The sequence below is a fragment of the Perca flavescens genome, chromosome 21 (assembly GCF_004354835.1).
Source record: "Perca flavescens isolate YP-PL-M2 chromosome 21, PFLA_1.0, whole genome shotgun sequence".
NCBI classification, from domain to species: domain Eukaryota; kingdom Metazoa; phylum Chordata; class Actinopteri; order Perciformes; family Percidae; genus Perca; species Perca flavescens.
Window position 1 is genome coordinate 30,879,271 of NC_041351.1, and position 21,174 is coordinate 30,900,444.

The 21,174-nt window shown below is 41.1% G+C and overlaps 2 long non-coding RNA genes across 2 annotated transcripts; both read right to left on the reverse strand.

Moving 5' to 3' along the window:
• Window positions 1–12,282: 12,282 nt before the first annotated feature.
• LOC114547693 (uncharacterized) lies at window positions 12,283–12,786 on the reverse strand. The gene is made up of 3 exons (XR_003691256.1): window positions 12,749–12,786; window positions 12,538–12,645; window positions 12,283–12,421 (listed from the first exon to the last, which is right to left on the reverse strand). It is a non-coding gene; the product is annotated as an uncharacterized LOC114547693 (long non-coding RNA).
• A 62-nt stretch (window positions 12,787–12,848) lies between these two features.
• Window positions 12,849–13,508, reverse strand: LOC114547640 (uncharacterized). Its single transcript, XR_003691246.1, has 3 exons — window positions 13,292–13,508; window positions 12,988–13,052; window positions 12,849–12,877 (listed from the first exon to the last, which is right to left on the reverse strand). It is a non-coding gene; the product is annotated as an uncharacterized LOC114547640 (long non-coding RNA).
• Between the last annotated feature and the right edge of the window lie 7,666 nt (window positions 13,509–21,174).

Below are 21,174 nucleotides of genomic sequence, written 5' to 3' on the forward strand. Positions count from 1 at the left end.
TAGAATATGTTATATGTGAAAGTAGCAACACCACTTGACTTGTTGATGTGTACTAGCTCACAGGCTTCACTTTCGTTTAATATGCTTGCATCTGTGTTTGTTGTATTTTTCGATAGAGCTGGCGATACTCGCTCCAAGTTGAGCCGTGACCAGCCGCTACCATTCAAGTCATACTTGCACACCTCAAATGGTTTTCCACAGGACAGCACAGCAGGCTGTTGTTGATGTTGTGTCATTAAAATATTTCAAAGTGATCTGCTGACCAAATATGCTATAATGTTCATATCTTGTTGTGTAAACCAACTGAACAAATATTGCATACTGCTGCAGTCGTGTCATCAATTAATACGAGGGAGTTTCACTGGCAGCCATAGCATGACATCTACCATGTTTAACAGATGAGGTAGTATGCGTAGGATAATGGACTGTTCCTTTTCTCCACAAATCTGGTGGAGGTTAATTAAGCAATAGCTCACAACAGGCCACTTCGCATTGGGCCAAACATTAGCTGTCTTATAGTTGTCATGTAATCACAACCTATCATGGACTGAAGTGAGCTATTAGTATTATAATACAGTCTTTAAGTGTTTAATATGTAAGTTATATTCACATTCCAATGTGAATAGATTTGTATTAATGAATACAAAATAATCATGTTCACAGTAAAATAGGCCTTCCTGGGCTGGCTCCCCCCACAAACCGAGGCAATTTCTATGGAACGCTGGCCTACACTAGCAGCTAGCACACGCTATTTATTTTGCCAAATGCTAAAGAAAGGCACACAAGAACACAAACTACCTAACCGATCCAGACAGCACCAACTAACCAATCTAGGCAGCGGTAGAACTGCAACTCTTGTTTTCTGCGAGTTATCAATGGGGTCTGATGGCTTTAAAGATAACACAGATAAGGGCTTCAGTTTGTCGAACAGAAAGGGCTGTCTGATGGCAATGTAAAGCAGTGAAATATTTTAAGTATGTATAGCGTTCACTTAATTGAGACTTTGCCAATTTTAAAGCAGCATTATTTCATGGCAGTGTGTGTGCAGATGATTGGCTTTCCTCCGTGGCACCAGCTATCCGTTCGTTAGTCACAAGTTTTTTTCTCAGACACAGAGCGATACTTACTACTGTGCAAAGAAATTTGAATCATAGCTGTTGTATATGGTTATAATGTCACGGCTATGAACCAATCAGATTGCTTGATTCAAGCTACCCATTTTATAATGGTTGTCTCATCAGTCCACAAGATAGTGTTCCAGAACTATGCAGGTTTTTTGAGGTAATCCTTGGTGAATTGTAAGCTGACCTTTTGGTTCTTTACTTTTATAAGTTGTTTTACATCTTGTGGTAAACCCTCTACAGTAATTCTGATGGAGCCTTCTCCCATAGTCATATTTGACACAGATATACCTACCACTTGATGTGGCTGACAGTTGAAATATGGGTTTTTCTTCATGAAGGAAAGGATTCTTCTGTCATCCACCACAGTAGTCTTCTGGGGTCTACCATGCCATTTCATATTGCTGGCATCACCAGTGCATTGTTTTTTTTGTTTTTTAAGAATGAACAAAACTACGACGGCATTAGGGCCATTGAAAAATCTCAAAAGCATCAACCTCATCACACCACAGACGCAAGATTACTTTGCAATTGGATTTAGCAATAACTCTCTGATACTCGTGATTTTAGTCTAGAATCACCATATTATCATAAGCATCAAGACTTTAAAGAGAACTTGCAGTGGATTGTGCTCCAACCTAGTTTAGGCTGTTTTGGATAGTTTTTGCTATAATAGCTTGCAGGTGCAGGGAAGGGTTATTTTTATCATGTAATATCAGCACTTGTGTTCTCTGGTGTCATTGTTACCCCAAGGCCTTTGCTTTACACTGGTGACTCTCTTTACAGCCATCTGAAGCAACAGGTATCTGTTTCCTTTGCAGCTCTAACTGGTGTGATTATGTCATTGTCAAGCTAATTACGCACGGAAGATCCGCTAGTTACATGCAGTGTAATATCCCCCCCCTCCCAAAAAATGTACAACTGGACAACAATAGACCTCTAAGGCACAGAGGAATAAGATACACACACAATACTTGTTACCCGATGTCTCGACCAGAAGCGCTTCAGGTGCTTTTTTTAATTGCATGTCTCACGCAACAGATACACTCTAATTTTAATCCATACAGCTGTGTGCACTGACTCCGTCAGGCTCATGTCTCAGCCCGGTCTCACGGGCGTTAACCTGAAGCGTTTGATTACGCTTCAAGTCTATTATTTAGACAACACTCAGGTTCACAAGAGGTTGATACCCAATACAAAGGCCTGAATAAATATATTTATCTACATTTTGCAACCCAGGCGGAGCAGAGGTGCTGTGTCTCTGTACAGAGCCAAAGAGCGGCACACTCTGCTCCGGTTTGTAACCCCAAAGACTCTCCCTTGACTTTTACCCAGCAGCTGGGAAGCAAGACACAGGGATTTCTTAGGTATTTAGGAGCTGCAGTGTTTATTCATGAGCAAACTGTAAACTACACTATACATTTACTGTCACTAGACAAGTCCGCTGCCAACATCTCCCTGCCCTGCTGCGCTTTGAAATTCACGGACCAGACACAACCCGTATGGACACTTGCCTCAGTGTTGCATGAATGCTGTAGGCACGCGAGCGTGCCACTGATGTGATGTTTGCAGTCGAGACGGCGGGTTACTAGGATAATCTAATGGTTGGTTTGGGTCTGCACATTGGATACAGGACACAAGAAACAATACAAAATTGATTGAATTTGTTATATAAATTTTTGTCACAGGCATGTTTTCATGTAGACATGACAGGACCGTAATGGAAAGAGCCACAATGCTCACATGATAAGGGTCACTGCTGGAGAACAGCTGTGAGTTGAACAGTTGTAATGTAATGAGATACAGGAAGAATAGTGTTCTCTGTTCTCTTGCAGGCTGCATCACCGATGGAAACATATTTTGAGTTGAAGCCTTAAACAATGACCATCATTAATATGAGGGATGCATGCCCCAATTCTCACAGTGAATCAACTATCTAATTGTATCATGAATTTCATAATTTATTTATATTTTTTTCATTTAAAAATTCAACTGCCTGTTTTATAATGTCAAATAGTGCACAAGCATAAAACAACAATATTAATTAATTAAATTCCAGTACATGCTGTATGTAAAGTGTTTTGCTGGTGAATTCTTGATTTCATCAAAGAACTTGGCAGCGAATGCATTTTGTAAGGACGGCCATGAAATATGATGAAACGCATCAATAAAAAGCTAGGAAGTGAACCTTGAGGTTAGAATATTTTATCACTTAAAATTGGCTCATTTAATATGTTCAATCAAGTTTATTTCTTTATGCTTAAGAAATAATAATTAAAAGATAAATGTATTACAGTGCTCCCAAGAAGGCAGAACAAGGCCTGTATTTAACGTTTTGCTGGTCATTAAGTTAACTGGGCCAGTGCTTGTTTAAAACATGCTTGTTCAGAACAGGCCAATTGCTTGGTCTGTGGTGTTGCTGTTTGCAGCATTCTCGAGAACTGCTCATACAAACAACAACAAACCAAGTCGACACTGCACTTCCTTAGGTCCTGAGTAATACACCTGCCAAGACGTAGTTCAACACATTCTCATGAACGGGTTCGTTTGATATTGTATGAAAACTTATGCACAACATATGATACATATGATATCTTACATAAAATTACGGTGACCACCGACCTGTCACATGATGGGGACCTGTCACCTAACAGTTACGTTTAGTGGCCATTACAGTTAAGTTTATCCGAGAAAAGGTGTCTGTGAGCTGGGTACCGGTCACCGTGACAGTGCACATGACGGTAATGATAGTGGCCGCGACAGTATCTCATATAATATTGTGTGTCAGCTTGTTTCAGCTCTTCAGTTAAATAGAATAGAGTATGTTTTATTGTCATTGGACAGCAGCTGTCCAACAAAATTTTTCTGCAGCTCACCCTCAGTGATCCACAAATAAAATGATAAGTACCCTTATAAACGCAAAAGACAGAATAAAAACAATAAATATAATAAATACAATAATAAAAAAATCAGATATTGCACATTCGTATTCGCAGAAAGACTGCTATTGCACTATTATTTGTTAGTGTTCAGTTCCTTTATGGCACATGGGTAGAAACTGTTCATAAGTCTGGATGTGCGGGCCTTCATGGACCTGTATCGCTTTCCAGAGGGCAGCAGGGTGAAAAGGTGATTGGCTGGGTGGGAGGAGTCCTGTGTGATGCTTTTGGCCCGTCGCAAACATAGAGCCCTGTAAATGTCTTCTAGGGTGGGTAGTTGTGTGCTTATGATGCCCTGTGCAGTTTTAATGACTCTCTGTAGCACCTTCCTGTCGGCCACAGTGCAGCTAGCAAACCACACCAGAATGCCATGAGAGAGGATGCTCTCCACAGAGCATCGATAGAAGGACAGCAACAGCTGCTGTGCGAGATTTGCTGGCTGCAGGGTCCTCAGGAAATATAGCCGCTGCTAACCCTTCTTGACCAGAGAGGTGATGTTCACAGTCCATGTCAGGTCCTGGGAGATGTATGTACCCAGGAACTTGAAGTCAGTGACTCTCTCCACCATGTCTCCTTTGAGTAAAGAGGAGCAGGTTCTTCTCCTGAAGTCAATAATCAGCTCTTTTGTTTTGGTGGAGTTAAGTGCCAGGTTATTGCACAGCCAGTTTTTGTACAGTCGTAGGTGTACAGTGTGTACAGGATGGGACTCAGCACACAACCTTGAAGTGCTCCAGTGTTGAGCATCAGGACTGGGGAGTGATAGGACCCTAACCTGACAGTCTGTGGACGGTCTGTTAAGAAGTCCCTGATCTATTTACAGGTGTTGGTGTTCACACCCAGGTCACGCAGTTTGTCCACCATTCTGCTGGGGATGATTGTGTTTAATGCAGAACTAAAGTCTGCAAACAGCACCCTCACATATGAGCTGGGGTTCTCCAGGTGAGTCAGAACAGAATGCAGAGCTGTGTTGATGGCATCCTTTGTCAACCTGTTGGCCCTGTATGCAAACTGATGTTGGTCCAGTGTGGGCAGCAGTGAAGACTGGATGTGGGCCAGGACCAGCATCTCTTCATCACAGTTGAAGTGAGAGCAACAGGTCTATAGTCGTTTAGGCTCATGATGGATACTTTTTCTTGACGCATCTTGGGACAGTGCATGTTGACAGAGACAGATTAAAGATATCACTTAATAACTCCGCCAGCTGATCTGCACAGTCCCGCAGCACTCTTCCTGGGATGCCATCTGGGCCAGCAGCTTTCCTGGGGTTGACACTGCGGAGTACTCTCCTGACCTCCTCTGTGCTCACAGTGGGTGCCAGGTCGTTGGTGTTTGCTCGGAGTGCAGGGGCAGGTGCCACTTCAGACAACTCAAAGCGGGCGAAAAAGTGGTTGAGCTCAGCTAACAAGTTGCTGCTGTTGCTGGTGGTTGGGCCCTTGTTACCCTTGTAGTTCACTGCATGAAAAGTGGGATTTCCGTCCCCGCAAATGCCTGTAAACGCCCGGAAATCCCCCTAATTTTCGGCAGTTATTGACAATTTACAGACTGCGAACGTCACCTGTGCAACATATTGTTGGAAACGAACTATGACGTATGTGGAGAGCCCCCGCGGAGGTGTTAATGGATCTAATTAGAATATGAATAGGCACCTGGCCAGAGAACGTCTGGCCCGGCTGGAATTTCCTCACTCACTATTGGATGAAACCACTACTTTTAAACAAGAAAGATCTCTTGTGATTGGTTGACAGGTCTGTCACAGGTTAGGCTATTGGTCAACCTGGGCCATTATTATTATAATAAAATTATATATATATATATATATATATATATATATATATATATATATATCCATCCATCCATCCATCTTCGTCCGCTTATCCGGTGTCGGGTCGCGGGGGGAGCAGCTCCAGCAGGGGACCCCAAACTTCCCTTTCCCGAGCAACATTAACCAGCTCCGACTGGGGGATCCCGAGGCGTTCCCAGGCCAGGTTGGAGATATAATCCCTCCACCTAGTCCTGGGTCTTCCCCGAGGCCTCCTCCCAGCTGGACGTGCCTGGAACACCTCCCTAGGGAGGCGCCCAGGGGGCATCCTTACCAGATGCCCGAACCACCTCAACTGGCTCCTTTCGACGCAAAGGAGCAGCGGCTCTACTCCGAGCTCCTCACGGATGAGTGAGCTTCTCACCCTATCTCTAAGGTATATATATATATATATATTTATATTTATTTATTTATGTATTAGATATATATATATATTTATTTCATATATGCTATGTTGTATATTCATGTCATGATTATCATAGTTAAAATGATTTGCGAGGAACGTGCTGTTTATTCAAAGATAGAGCTTTATTGACACAAAACACAGACAGAAAAAAAACTGCGTACAAAGCATCGGAGACACACAGCACACACAACAAATATCCCTCGCTCACGAGGAGCAGCACCGTTCACATCCAACCCGCGGCTGCCTCGGAGCTGTAGGTAACCGGCAGCATTCTGTCTGATTCGGTCCATTTAGCAGACGTCTGTGGTGCGTTGTCCTGTAGGTCTATGGTGGCGCACTTCCAAATTCAATTCAATTCAATTTCAATTCAATTTTATTTATAGTATCAAATCATAACAAGAGTTATCTCGAGACACTTTACAGATAGAGTAGGTCTAGACCACACTCTATAATTTACAAAGCCCCAACAATTCCAACAATTACAGTAATTCCCTCAAGAGCAAGCAGTGCGACGGTGGCGAGGAAAAACTCCCTCTTGGGAAGAAACCTGGGACAGACCCAGGCTCTTGGTAGGCGGTGTCTGACGGGCCGGTTGGGGGTGTGATGAACAGTGGCGATAATAGTCACATTAATAGTGGAACAGTGACTGGATGTAGCGGGGAGCTGCAGGGTTCAGCAGGAAGCAGCATGACATTGCAGGGCACCGCTGAGCTCGGCAGGGAGTGCAGCAGGACCACGGCGACAGCTGGAACCAGGATCTTGGTGCCAACGTTCTCCAAGGAAATACGCTGGGGGAAAAAACATAAGGACTCCGGGGAGTAAACTCCCCAGAAGCTAGGATTAGTAACAAGCATTTCTGGGACTGGATACACACAAATAGTAATAGTAAAAGTAAATAGTAAATAGAAAATAGAAAGGGAGAGGGGAGAGCAGCTCAGTGTGTCAGAGGAAGGAAGTCCCCCGGCAGTCTAGAACTATAACAGCGTAACTAAGAGAGACAGGTCATAAGGAGAGGTAGCTTTTTCGGGCTTAGAACTGTCCCCCTGCCGGATCGGGCTTGGCTGGCCTGTCTCCCTCTACTTTGTTATGTATTATTAATCTAACAATTATGAAGAGAAGCAGGTGGGCCAGTTAGGTGAACACTGCAACTCCTCTCTCCCTAACTATAAGCTTTATCAAATAGAAGAGTTTTAAGTTCATTCTTGAAAGCGATTACAGTTTCTGCCCCCCGAACCCAGATCGGGAGCTGGTTCCATAGGAGAGGAGCCTGGTAGCTGAAGGCTCTTGCTCCCATTCTACTTTTAGAGACTCTAGGTACCACCAGTAACTCTGCATTCTGGGAGCGCAGTGCTCTAGTGGGACAATAGGGTATTAGGAGCTCTTCTAGATATGATGGTGCTAGACCATTTAGAGCTTTGTAGGTCAATAGAAGGATTTTAAACTCAATCCTGGATTCAACAGGAAGCCAATGCAGAGAAGCTAATACAGGAGAAATATGATCTCTTTTCTTAGTTCTTGTGAGAACACGCGCTGCAGCATTCTGGATCAGCTGGAGAGTCTCAAGGGACTTATTTGAGCAACCTGACAGTAGGGAATTACAATAGTCCAGCCTAGAAGTAACAAATGCATGGACTAGTTTTTCAGCGTCGTTTTGAGACAGGATATTCCTAATTTTAGCAATGTTACGAAGATGAAAAAAGGCTGTTCTTGAGGTTTGTTTTAGATTGGCATTAAAGGATATATCCTGATCAAAAATAACTCCTAAATTTCTGACAGTAGTGCTGGAGGCCAGGACAACACCATCCAGAGTAGCTATATCTTTAGATAATGAGGTTCTGAGGTGTTTAGGTCCCAGCACAATAACTTCAGTTTTGTTAGGGTTTAACATCAGAAAATTATAGGTCATCCAGGATTTTATATCTTTAATGCACGCTTGAAATTTAGCTAGCTGACTGGTTTCGTCTGGTTTGATTGACAAGTATAATTGGGTGTCATCCGCATAACAGTGAAAGTTAATTGAGTTTTTCCTAATAATATTGCCCAGAGGAAGCATATATAAGGAGAATAGAATTGGTCCAAGCACTGAGCCTTGAGGAACCCCATGGCTAACTTTAGTGTACTTGGAGGATTTATCATTAACATTTACAAATTGAGATCGATCAGAGAAATAGGACTTAAACCAGCCCAGAGCAACTCCTTTAATGCCAACCAAGTGTTCCAATCTCTGTAACAGGATTGAATGGTCAATAGTGTCAAATGCAGCACTAAGATCTAGTAAAACAAGTATGGAGACAAGTCCTTTGTCTGCAGCAGTTAAAAGGTCGTTAGTAATTTTCACCAGTGCCGTCTCTGTGCTATGATGCTTTCTAAATCCTGATTGAAAGTCATCAAATAAACTATTGCTATGTAGAAAATCACATAACTGATTAGCAACCACCTTCTCAAGGATCTTGGAGAGAAAGGGAAGGTTAGATATAGGTCTATAGTTTGCTAAGACATCAGGATCGAGGGTGGGTTTTTTCAGAAGAGGTTTTATCACAGCTACTTTAAATGACTGCGGTACATAACCGGAATGAGTCCTTACCCCAAGTGAAGGAGTTCAAGTACCTTGGGGTTTTGTTCGCGAGTGAGGGCACAATGGAGCGGGAGATTGGTCGGAGAATCGGCGCAGCGGGTGCGGTATTGCATTCAATCTATCGCACCGTTGTGACGAAAAGAGAGCTGAGCCAGAAGGCAAAGCTCTCGATCTACCGGTCAGTTTTCGTTCCTACCCTCACCTATGGCCATGAAGGCTGGGTCATGACCGAAAGAACGAGATCCAGGGTACAAGCGGCCGAAATGGGTTTCCTCAGGAGGGTGGCTGGCGTCTCCCTTAGAGATAGGGTGAGAAGCTCAGTCATCCGTGAGGAGCTCGGAGTAGAGCCGCTGCTCCTTTGCGTCGAAAGGAGCCAGTTGAGGTGGTTCGGGCATCTGGTAAGGATGCCCCCTGGGCGCCTCCCTAGGGAGGTGTTCCAGGCACGTCCAGCTGGGAGGAGGCCTCGGGGAAGACCCAGGACTAGGTGGAGGGATTATATCTCCAACCTGGCCTGGGAACGCCTCGGGATCCCCCAGTCGGAGCTGGTTAATGTTGCTCGGGAAAGGGAAGTTTGGGGTCCCCTGCTGGAGCTGCTCCCCCCGCGACCCGACACCGGATAAGCGGACGAAGATGGATGGATGGATGGACATAACCTGTTAATAAAGACATATTGATCATATCCAGTAATGAAGTGTTTACCACGGGTAACGCTTCTTTGAGTAATCTCGTTGGGATGGGGTCTAAGAGACAGGTAGATGGCTTAGCTGAGGATATCTTTAACATTAATTGTTGTAGGTCTATAGGATAAAAGCAGTCTAAGTATATGTCAGGTCTAGTCGTTATTTCTAGCGGTCCTGCGTTGAAAGGTGAACCATCAGAAGTTGAGGGCAAAAGGTGATGAATTTTATCTCTAATTGTTGTAATTTTATCATTAAAGAAGCTCATAAAGTCATCACTACTCAGAGCTAGAGGAATAGATGGCTCAGTAGAGCTGTGGCTATCTGTCAGCCTGGCTACAGTGCTGAAAAGAAACCTTGGGTTGTTCTTGTTTTCTTCTATTAGTGATGAGTAATAGTCTGATCTGGCCTTTCTTAGGGCCTTCCTATAGGTTTTCAGACTTTCTTGCCAATCCAAACGGGATTCCTCCACTTTGGTGGAACGCCACTTACATTCGAAGTTTCGCGAGATTTGTTTTAATTTGCGAGTTTGGGAGTTATACCAAGGTGCTAATTTCCTTTGCTTCATCATCTTCTTTTTCAGGGGAGCAACAGAGTCTAAGGTCGTCCGTAGGCAAGTCGTAGCACCGTCAACAAATGTATCAATTTGAGAGGGACTGAGGTTAACATAGAGATCCTCTGTTATGTTAAGGCATGACATAGAGTCGAATGCTGTTGGAATATCTTCTTTAAATTTAGCTATAGCACTGTCAGATAGGCATCTGGTGTAGAAGCTTTTATCTAATTTAATATAGTCAGGTAGTAAGAATTCGAAAGTGATTAAAGAATGATCTGATAATACCGAATTCTGCGGAAATATTATTAAATCCTCAATTTCAATACCATAAACCAGCACAAGGTCGAGGGTGTGGTTAAAACAGTGCGTCGCCTTGTGCACACTCTGACTGAAACCGATTGAATCCAGTATTGAGTTGAAAGCAGTACTAAGGCTATCATTGTCAACGTCCACATGGATATTAAAATCACCTACAATAAGTACTTTGTCTGATTTAAGGACTAAACATGATAAAAACTCTGAGAATTCAGATAAAAATTCTGAATACGGACCTGGAGCCCTGTAAATAACAACGAATATAATTGGCTGTAATGTTTTCCATTTTGGATGTTGAAGATTAAGAACAAGACTTTCAAAGGAGTTATAATTTAATTTAGGTTTAGGAGTAATTAACAGGCTTGCATCAAAGATGGCTGCAACTCCCCCTCCTCGGCCTGAGCCTCTGGGAATTTGAGTATTAATATGACTGGGAGGAGTGGCTTCATTTAGACTAACATAGTCTTCATGGCCCAGCCAGGTTTCAGTAAGACAAAATAAATCAATGTTGTTATCTGATATCAACTCGTTAACCAATAATGCTTTAGAAGACAGAGATCTAATATTTAATAGTCCACATCTAATTTTCCTATTTTGTTCTATCGTTGCAGTCGTTTTAATTCCAATTAGGTTGTTAAGTATAGCGCATCTGTTGTTTACCTTTGATTTAACCGATCTGAGTCGGGGAACAGACACCGTGCTTATTAGACTATGAGTGGGTGACTGCTCCAACGGAAGCACCGGGGGGCGCGTAGTACTGCACCCCTGATTACTAATATCAAACTTGGGTTGTCATGGTTTATGTCTAATAAACTCGGTCAGATTTTTTGATATCAGAGCGGCTCCGTCCCAGGTGGGATGAATGCCGTCTCTCTCCATCAGACCAGGTTTTCCCCAGAACGCCCCCCAGTTATTCACATAGCCCACATCATTAGCTGGGCACCACCCCGACAACCAGCGGTGGAAGGATGACGTACGGCTGTACATTTCATCATTGGTCAGGTTTGGCAGGGGTCCAGAGAAAACTACTGAGTCCGACATTGTCTTTGCGTATGCACAAAGTGACTCAACATTCAATTTAGTGATCTCCGATTTACGACCATTACCCCCTACGTGAAGTATGATCTTACTGTATTTACGCTTCTTTTTAGCCAGCAGCTCTAGATGGGTTTCTATATCGCCCGCTGGACACATATGACCGTAGGTACTGTAGCCGCCGGGGCCACAGGCTTTACATATCGCAGTATAGAGCTCCCAATAACCAGAATTGGCTTCTCAGCGGGTGTATCACTGAGTAGGGAGAACCTGTTAGAGAGGCGAAGACGCTCCGGTTTAGAGCTACCGTCATCATGTGCACTCCCTGGTCTAGATCTAACGCTACGCTTCCCTCTAACGCTACGCTTCCCTCGGACAGTCACCCACTCGCCCGGCTGCTCGGGGTCTGACGGGGGACAGCTAGCAGAAGTTAAAGAAGCTACAGAAGCTACAGTATGGTGGTCCGCATTAACTACATGGTGCTGGCTAGCTACGGAAGCATACGATTCTGATTCCATGGTGCGGAGCCGTAACTCAAATTCACTAAGCCTTGCCTCAAGAGCAGTGAATATACTACATTTATTACATGTATCATTATCACTAAAGGAGGCAGAGGAATAGCTAAACATTTGACACACAGAGCAAGAAAGAGCAGGAGAGGGAGAGGAATTAGCCATTGCTAATGGCTAAGCTAAAGTAGCTAACAGCGTTTTAACAATTGTAAATTCAGCGAGTCAGTCACTGTAAGTGAAGCTAAGTATAAGTGCTTGAGTAAAACAATTATAATTCAAATGCAATCCAGGCAAATAGCTGCTAATTTAGCCAGTAAAGCAGAGTTCAATAAGTTTTTGCCGGAGCAGCAAACTAGCGTTTGTAACACGGGAACACTGGAAGTGACACAATACGCTCACCTTACACGTCAGCACGTCCAAATGTCACCTCACCTGCAGCCAGCACACTCTGTCTCCCTTCCAGCAGCTGTAAAATCAATCAATACAGACAATCAGTACTGCGCGATATACTGCTTATGGACACAACACATCTATGAATGCACCTGAAAAATATTCACATTAACCAAACGGATCTAATCTTACCCTCTTTTCTTCTCGACCGACTCCGACTGAAGTCTTCACAGCTTCTGCCCCCGATGCCACATCTGGTTGTTTCTAGCTGAAGCTCCTGCGTGTTGTCTCCTAATATGTCTTACAGGCATCAGGAAAACAATTATATGAGAGTGGTATGAATAAAAAACATAAGTCACAGTAAAATTAAACAAGGAAAGATGAAAAAGTAAAAATTACTTACACACAATGGCGTCATTATCAGCGTCATGTAAATCTGGACTTGCAGACATTATCAGCGTCATGTAAATCTGGACTTGCAGACATCTCCGAGCAAATATAGGTCACGGCCTCGTTATGAGGCGAGGTTAGTCTGTAAAAAAAAACACTATGGTTAAGATCGGTATCTATTAACGTGTCTATGTCCTTATATAGAAGAATTAATGAAATTCGTTCAATGAAAGCATATTCTTTAAATCTTACCCTTGCTCCGGTTCGTAGCGCCTGCTACAGTTTGTCTCAGAGTTGTGAAGACGGTGTACTGCTTTCTGGAAATTACGAGATAAAAAAAATATACTTTTATAAAACAACATCACCAGCTTGGCTCTGTAATGAATGGCGCTGAAAGCAGCCACAGCTCTGTGCCGCTTGCGTTTGAACTTGGTGGGGTTTAAAACATTACTGCCAAGTCTAAGTAGCCTGTTTAACATCCAAATACTGTCATTGTACTTCTCAAGAATAAAGAATACAGACTAGCTCACCGTTTCATTAATAATCATATACTTACGTTGTCTTCTTCTTTTCTGTGAGCGCATCTTTGGAGCCCCGGAGGAGATACGGAGGAGAGAAAATAAACGCTCCAAACTTCTTGAACAACTCCTGTGTGTTTCCGAGTGAAGTTTGACAGAGTGTACAGACAACTCTTTTAACAGTTGGCCTGAAATATTAAATACTCCCATATTTCAGAAGTTTTTGCTCTAACTCTCGGACTCATCTCCCGCCGCTTTTTTTTAAATTGAAGAAGTAAAGACGGGGGTAGGGGGCGGGGCAGAGTGATAGAGAGAGACAGAGGAGCAGATTAACCAGCAGGGCGTGAACAGCACACACACTGGTGTGGAGGGGAATTACAGCGAGTTATAATGGAATACTGGGAAAGCTTAATAATTAGACAATTGAAGTCTAGATTATGAAACCATTTTAGCAGAGCCAACAGCTTCATATGCCATGGACATGTGAATATGGTGCTGAATTTGCCAGTATTTTAAGAAGACAAATGGTTGGGACCTTGTCATGTAATGACAAAGCTGATATGCTTTATGTGAAGCCCAGTGTTTTGGTGTCAGCAGAAAGACTTCTCTTAGAAAACTGTACAGTGGAGCCTCTGTCTCCATTCCACCAGACAATGTTGGATGAGCAAGACCAAAGAAAGGCCACTGTAGTCATGTCACTATGCTCAGTGGTTGAGCTCGAGGAGACTGGGCATGAATCATGGAATGCACATTTTACCTTTGTGGCAAAGCCTGATTAAAACTAATTGTTGAAATAAATTATTTTTTGTATCTTTTTTACATAACATTTGTCATTATTAATGACATACAAAGTAAATAATCTAGCATACTTTCATTAAATAAATCAATTCAAGCTAAAATTGAAGAGTCTACAATTAGGCTATACTGAGTCTGATCTATTTTAAGAGATTTTCTTAAAATGAAGTTAATACCTTTTAGAAAAATGTCACCTGGGGTAAAACTCCCCCTGCTACTACCATGATTTGCATTTTTATAGCTCACAGCATTTTCATTTACATGTGAAAGCCTCCCTTAGAATTAGAAGGAGGGGGGGTCATGGGGGGACAACTGGGACAACCCGGGTATCCCAGCCTTACTACGGATGCTGAAGGCGCCACTCCATGCAAACATCCAAAGCTAGATTTTATGCGGATTGCAGAGCAGCCAATAAGCCAGGCAGAGCTGAATAAATTGATTGTTAGGTATACTGTAGGCCAATCACTTCTATTTCATTGGGCCTTATATGGTAAAAAAAAACACTGTTTAATGACTGAGACAGTTGTTATTTCATTTCAAGTATTAAAAGGGACTTTTGTACTACTGCTTGATTTGAAGGCCTGTTGCCCTGTTGATTACAATAAATAGGTCTAAAAATTATGTTTATTGTGTTTGACTGTTCAGTACTGTTCATATTTACATTTAAAAAGCAGACTAAAGTTACTTTACCTAGTAACTAATTACTTTTGATATACAGTAATTGGTAAAGTAATTCAATTGCTTTTAAAAGAAGTAACTAGTAACTGTAACTAATTACAAATTTCCAGTAACTTGCCCAACACTGCCACCAACTAATCAAAGTATTCTCGTACGCGTAGAATCTGACATTCAGAATCATTCAGAATACATACGAGCGACTCGCTTGAATGACGGCCGCCATGTAGCGCCTCCATCTTTAAAATACAGTAGCCAAAGAGGGACATAATTCCGCCCGGCACGGTGACGAATGCCAGGGAGGGGGAGAAGATAACGAAGTCGCCAAGGAAGTTAAAAAGAGAATTAAAACGACAACGCGACAGGCAAAGCAACAAGACCAAAGTTAATATTGGAGTGGCTTTTCCAAGATAGAAAGAGCTCATAAGAAGCAAGGATTTTATAAAAGGACGCCAACGTTTCCTGCTTTCTTCTCAACAGGTAATTCTGCCTATTTGTGTAAATTCAAAGTTTTATAGTTGCTAATTGCTTGGCTAACTATAGCATGGTTGTGCATAACGCTAGAACGACGTCTAGGACACTTTTCCTTGCGTCAATAATGAAAAAAGGTTTGTCTACCTTGTAACATAAACGTAATCAGAATCAGAATCAGAAATACTTTAATAATCCCAGGGGGAAATTATTTTTGTTACTCCAGGTATACAAACAACAAATAAAAACAACATATATTATCAAGACTGTTAACATATATAATACAAACAAATATACAGTAATAATATATAAAATATGAAATGTACAGTGTTAATGTGCAAATAGTGCAATAAAAAAGAGAAGTGATTGTCTATGTTTGAGTTGAGATGATTACAGAGAGGGGGTGTGTGACTCTCTGAGGGAGGTGTTGTAAAGTTTAATGACCACAGGCAGGAAAGATTTCCTGTGGCGCTCTGTGGTCATCTGGGTGAGAGGAGTCTTCTGCTGAAGGTGCTCCTCTGCTGGGCCAGTGTGTCGTAGGGTTAGTGGGTTAGGGCTAGAAAGTAATATTCAGTTGGTTGTCATATACAATTTTACCGCTAGATGGGAGAAATTCTTCCTTAAGTTAGGCTATATTATAGGTTAACACTGAGTGGTACTCCATGTTTTTATGGCTACACCATTCTATCAAATGGAAATGCCCCCCCATGTTTCCCTCCCACCCTGAAGCTGTCCATGGGTTTGACTGGTTTTGTCAGACATATGACCTCTATACATTTTTGCTTTGCTGCATTTTGTTTTTTGGCATCAGAGACTTCGGTGAGAGGAATCCATTTGATTGGCTACTCAGCTTAAGCAAATTAACGCACAAGAAGATAAACGGTAGTGAGGAAAGCAAGCAAACGACTGTCAAGGCACACACAGAAGGCACTTCTCATTTTTCATCTTTGTATCTCAACTGATCATTCCAATACACAGAGCTGTCAAAACTGGTCAAAATGGCATTCAACTGTTGAACTATTAGAAAATCTATTTTTGCACATGATGTCCATAAGAGGGCAAAAACGTACAAAGAGATACATAACTACTTGTATAGGTATATTTATTTCAACATGAACATGTCTTTAAAAAATCAACATACCTACACATTACAAAAGAAAGTAATAACTAGTGCTGTCAAATGATTAAAATATTGAATCGCGATTAATCGCATTGTCATCGTTAACTCGCAATTAATTGCATATTTTTATCTATTCTAAATGTCCCTTGATTTCTTTTTATTATTTTTTCTCAATTTAATGCTCTTATCAACATGGAAAAGTGGATCGGCTTGCTTTGTGCTTTTGTCGCCTGGCTTTTATGGGGGAAGGGTTGGGGGGGGTGGAGAATTGCCATCAGCTGTGTGCTTGGCCATCAGCTGTGTGCTTGGCCATCAAGTTATGGGGTGTGGTTTGTAAAGCGGCTCACGCTGAAAATAACAGCAACATTTTGTCACATTTAGCTTCAAACAATGTTTAAAAAACTGGTTTGAATTTTTGAGGGTCACTTTTTTGCACATTTACAACAATATTTGTTAACTTATAGTAATAATAGTTAAATCCAAATATTAAATGTTACACCTAAATGTTAAATGTTAAATGTTAAATCTAAATGCTAAATCTAAATGTTAAATTTAAATCTAAATTTTACATCTAAATGTTAAATCTAAATTTAAATGTTGAATCTAAATGTTAAATGTTAAATCTAAATGTTTCGGGTGAAACTAAATATTAACATTTAGACTCAACATTTAGATTTAGATTTAACATTTATATTTAACATTTAAATTTATATTTAGATTTAACATTTAGATTTAACATTTAGATTTAGATTTAACATTTGATTTAACAATTAGATTTAGCATTTAGATTTAGATTTAACATTTAGATTTAAATTTAACATTTAGATTTAGATTTTGATTTAACATTTAGGTGTAACATTTAATATTTGGATTTAACTATTTAAAATATCTCTAAGTTGACAAATATTGTTGTAAATGTGCAAAAAAGTGACCCTTAAAAATTCATATCAGTTTTTTACACATTGTTTGAAGCTAAATGTGACAAAATATTGCTGTTATTTTCACATGAGCCGCTTTACAAATGGCATCCCATATAAAGTGGTATTTCAGACTGGACATGCTGCGATGATAGCTCAGTTCACAACCATAAAACACACACATCACTTTGGTCTTGTCAGTGGAACCATTTGGCAACTTTTTAAAAGTAAAATTTCCATTCAGAATCTTATTGGCATCCCTTTCGGCGTCTCACACTCGCCATCCACTCAAAACGTAACGTTAGCCTGCTACGCTCCATGCCCAAACAAGTGTGTGTGGCGTGCCTGTTTTGTTTCCGGTCTAGCTAGATCCGGTGTGGTGTTGTAGTTTTTCTAACGTTACTAGTTGTTGCAACAGCATGTGAAAAAAACTACAAAGTTTGCTAGGCCAAAAAGAATGTTAATCTTGCAATAAAAAAATGTAACTTAATGTTTTATTCACACACTCTTGTCACAGTGTATGAAAAGAACATTGGACATTCATCACTGCACGTCATTGTTTACCCAGCAATACGCCCACCAAGTGTGAAGTAGATCGGCTGAACAGCTCTCGAGATATTCCAAGGACAGGCAGAAACACAGGCAGACAGAGATTCCTTGTTTTATAGTTAGATTCAGTTCAGACTTGTGAAATGTTGGTGTTACAGTGCTGTCCTTGTAGGATTATTTCAACATTAGACGTAAAATTGGCATAAAAGTCCCATAACGAGGTCCATGTCTGAAATACGCTTACCAATTAGTTGCCTCTATTTTTATTTTTATCCTTTTCTCCTTCGTTCTCAGACTGAGCAGACATGAGCATAAGTTACCATCCCCCTCTTCTTCCACTCTTCTGATAAGAAATGACTGGGTTTGGTGGCATTCAAATAGAAACACCCCCTGCCTCTGGTCTTGTTCACCCCTCAGTGTGATAACAGTCTCTAGAAATCACAAAGGCCAGAGCGCATGGAGGAGAGATTTCAAGTAGCGCTTGGAGACTAATCTTCACTCTGTGAGTGGGGGAGGAGCATGCAGGTAAGGCCGACTGGACTCGGGAAGAGCCACAAACACTCGCTTTACACAATCAGTTGAGAAAAAAATACATTTGACTACATTAAAAAGGTCAGTCTGATTCTGCTAGCACTGCTGCCACATGCTGTTACTGTTTATGTCCAGTGGTCCATAGCCACTTAACTGTCTGAAAATTAAAAACCTTGCCAGTACTACATGTTTTCTTCCTCTGCATTCTAGGCTACTTACTATCACAGGATGCAAAATGTCCACAGTCAGTTGAAATGTACAGCAGGAATATGCAGCCAGAATGCTATGGGTGTAACTGGCAAAATTAAATATATTAAAAATGGCATGCCTTCACAGCAGTTAGGATGAATGAAAAGAGGGTTCAATTATAGTAGCGAAGCAATGGTAAAATAAAAATAAAAAAAACATTCCTTTTTTTACAGCCCAAAATTGTTTGCAGTTTCTTTAGTTAATTACATAAAAAAAAAGGCAAAAAAGTATTTTAACTAATCAAATTTCTTCCAGGCTTGTGTTTGTTCAGTTATGAATATGCGGCTAGGGTTTGGGGCCATGGGAGTTACCCTTCCTATGAATATGAATGATGATAGACAAGCCAAACAAATATTTAAATGGGAGTAAACAACAAAATGGGCCCTGTATAATGTACATGTATAATATACCTATGTGTTGTAAATATGAGTTTGAAGAAACAATTCTAGAATAGGGAGGGAGAAGATGTTTTTACTAGGTTCCATGTAAAAATGACTGGGCAAATGAGATCTGGAATAAACCAAAGTTGCTCTAGGAAGAGCTGTTATGCTGTTTTTTTCAGATTTAAATGTGTGGGACGCTGCTTTTGGAAGAAGAAAGTAGAATTTGTGCAGTGTGTGATTTGGGGGAAATAGATAATAAATAGCATTTTGCTTTTTCATTTAATTAATACATTTATTTATAAAGCTAAAGGAAAGCTTATAGTTTGTCCAAATATAATTGGTTCATCCTCTGCAATCTATGGCTTTGATTTATATTGTTCTCTCTGTGGCGATTTTGGCCTGATGGTGGGGCCAGGGCAAAGGTCAGGTCACCAAATCATTAGGATTCACTGTCTATGGTAAAGGACATATACAAACATGGTGGAATGGGCTTTACATTTTCTTTGATTCTTCATTGATTTGTTTTTTTATTGATTTTTCTTTTGCTCTATAGAATATTGTGTCGTAATGCACATACCATTTGTTGTCTTTTTTTACTCGAAACATTAAAAATGATTACACTTAAACAGTAAAGTTTGCCTTGGCAATACCTTACTTAATAATGGTCATGCCAATAAAACAAATTTGAGAGTGAGCTGAAACATCTAGTATGTCACTCATCACAGACTTCCACCCCACATTCTTCTTCTACATGAATAGTACATAGCCACTTAAGTGTGTGACCCTGAAATTGTCCTCGTTTTGGAAAGAGAAACATGCTGTACTCGACATCTGCCAGCTCAACCATTTGCATTATTCAAAACACATTATGCAAGATATTCAGCAAGTGGGGAGCCACCTTTGCCCAGAGGAATTCCTGAGTAGACAAGCATCGTTGGGTGTGTGTGTGTGTGTGTGTGTGTGTGTGTGTGTGTGTGTGTGTGTGTGTGTGTGTGTGTGTGTGTGTGTTTGTGTATGTGTGTGTGTGTGTGTGTGTGTGATAGAAATATCCATGAGTGGAATGCAAAAGGGAACTTTGGGGCACTCTGTACCCATTAGTCAGGATAGGAAGACAGGGACATGGCAGCAGTGGAGCACAAGAATAAGGGGACGATGGAGGGGGAGCAGACAGACAGGAAAAGAGACGGAAGAAGGCCAAAAATAGGTCCCCAGGTGCTAAGGTGCCGATGAAATATTTGGGGATTTTTAAAGGGTACACAATGATGGAAAAGCTGAAGTGGGCAAACATTGCTGAGAGGTTTGTTTTGTGGTTCCATACACAATGCGTCTAGGTGTGCACACTTGACCTAAGTCCCTCAATGTGACATAAATTCTCCATCAAAGATATTATTTGCAGTATCACATATTACAGAGTATACTGCAGACCAGCAGTTCTCCACACAGGATTCCTGGAATTCAGATCTGGGCTTAAGGTGCTTTCAGGGAACCCCCTGAGAGCTATCTGGGGTACACAATAAAATGGAGGAGAAATGTTTCAAATTGAATTCATTAGACATCATAACAGAGAAAGCAGTAGAATGAGTTTGTGACTCTCACCACAATAATTGTTTCTATATTTCAATACAAAAACAACTGCAACAAACATGCTCCTGTGGTCATAATATCATATAATGCCGCATTTATGCTGTATTAGTGGTGTTTGACATGAAGATAAATAAAAAGAAAAGAAAACGTGGTAGTGTGGTGCAGAGCTGTCCTTAGGGTTTTTTTAATCATTTCTTTGTAGATTTTTTAAAACTTACTGGTTTTTAAATTATTTATATTTCCATGTCCACAAACAGACATCTGTGACAACCACATTTTGTAAGATTTAGTCCCATTGTTTGTTGTTTTTTTTGTCTACCTTGATTAGCTACTTTAGTTGTTTCTGTTCCATCTTTTCCTGTTTTCCTCCCTTCACTCGCCAACCTTTTTCTAGGGTGTGTAATAAAACACTGTGTGTGACAGGGTGGCTTTGGGGAGGGAACTAGAGAATGGCATGGAGATTAAATAGGCATCTCACTCCACCACACACCACACCAACTTTATTACAGGAACGTATAGGGCCATTCTGGAGAAATGGAGTGTGAGTGTGTGTGTGGGTGAGTGTGTGTGGGTTTTTTTGCAGGATTCAATGTGCATTTGTGTACTGTGTGTGTAAATGCATGCAGTGCTTCAGGGTGGGGTCGTTC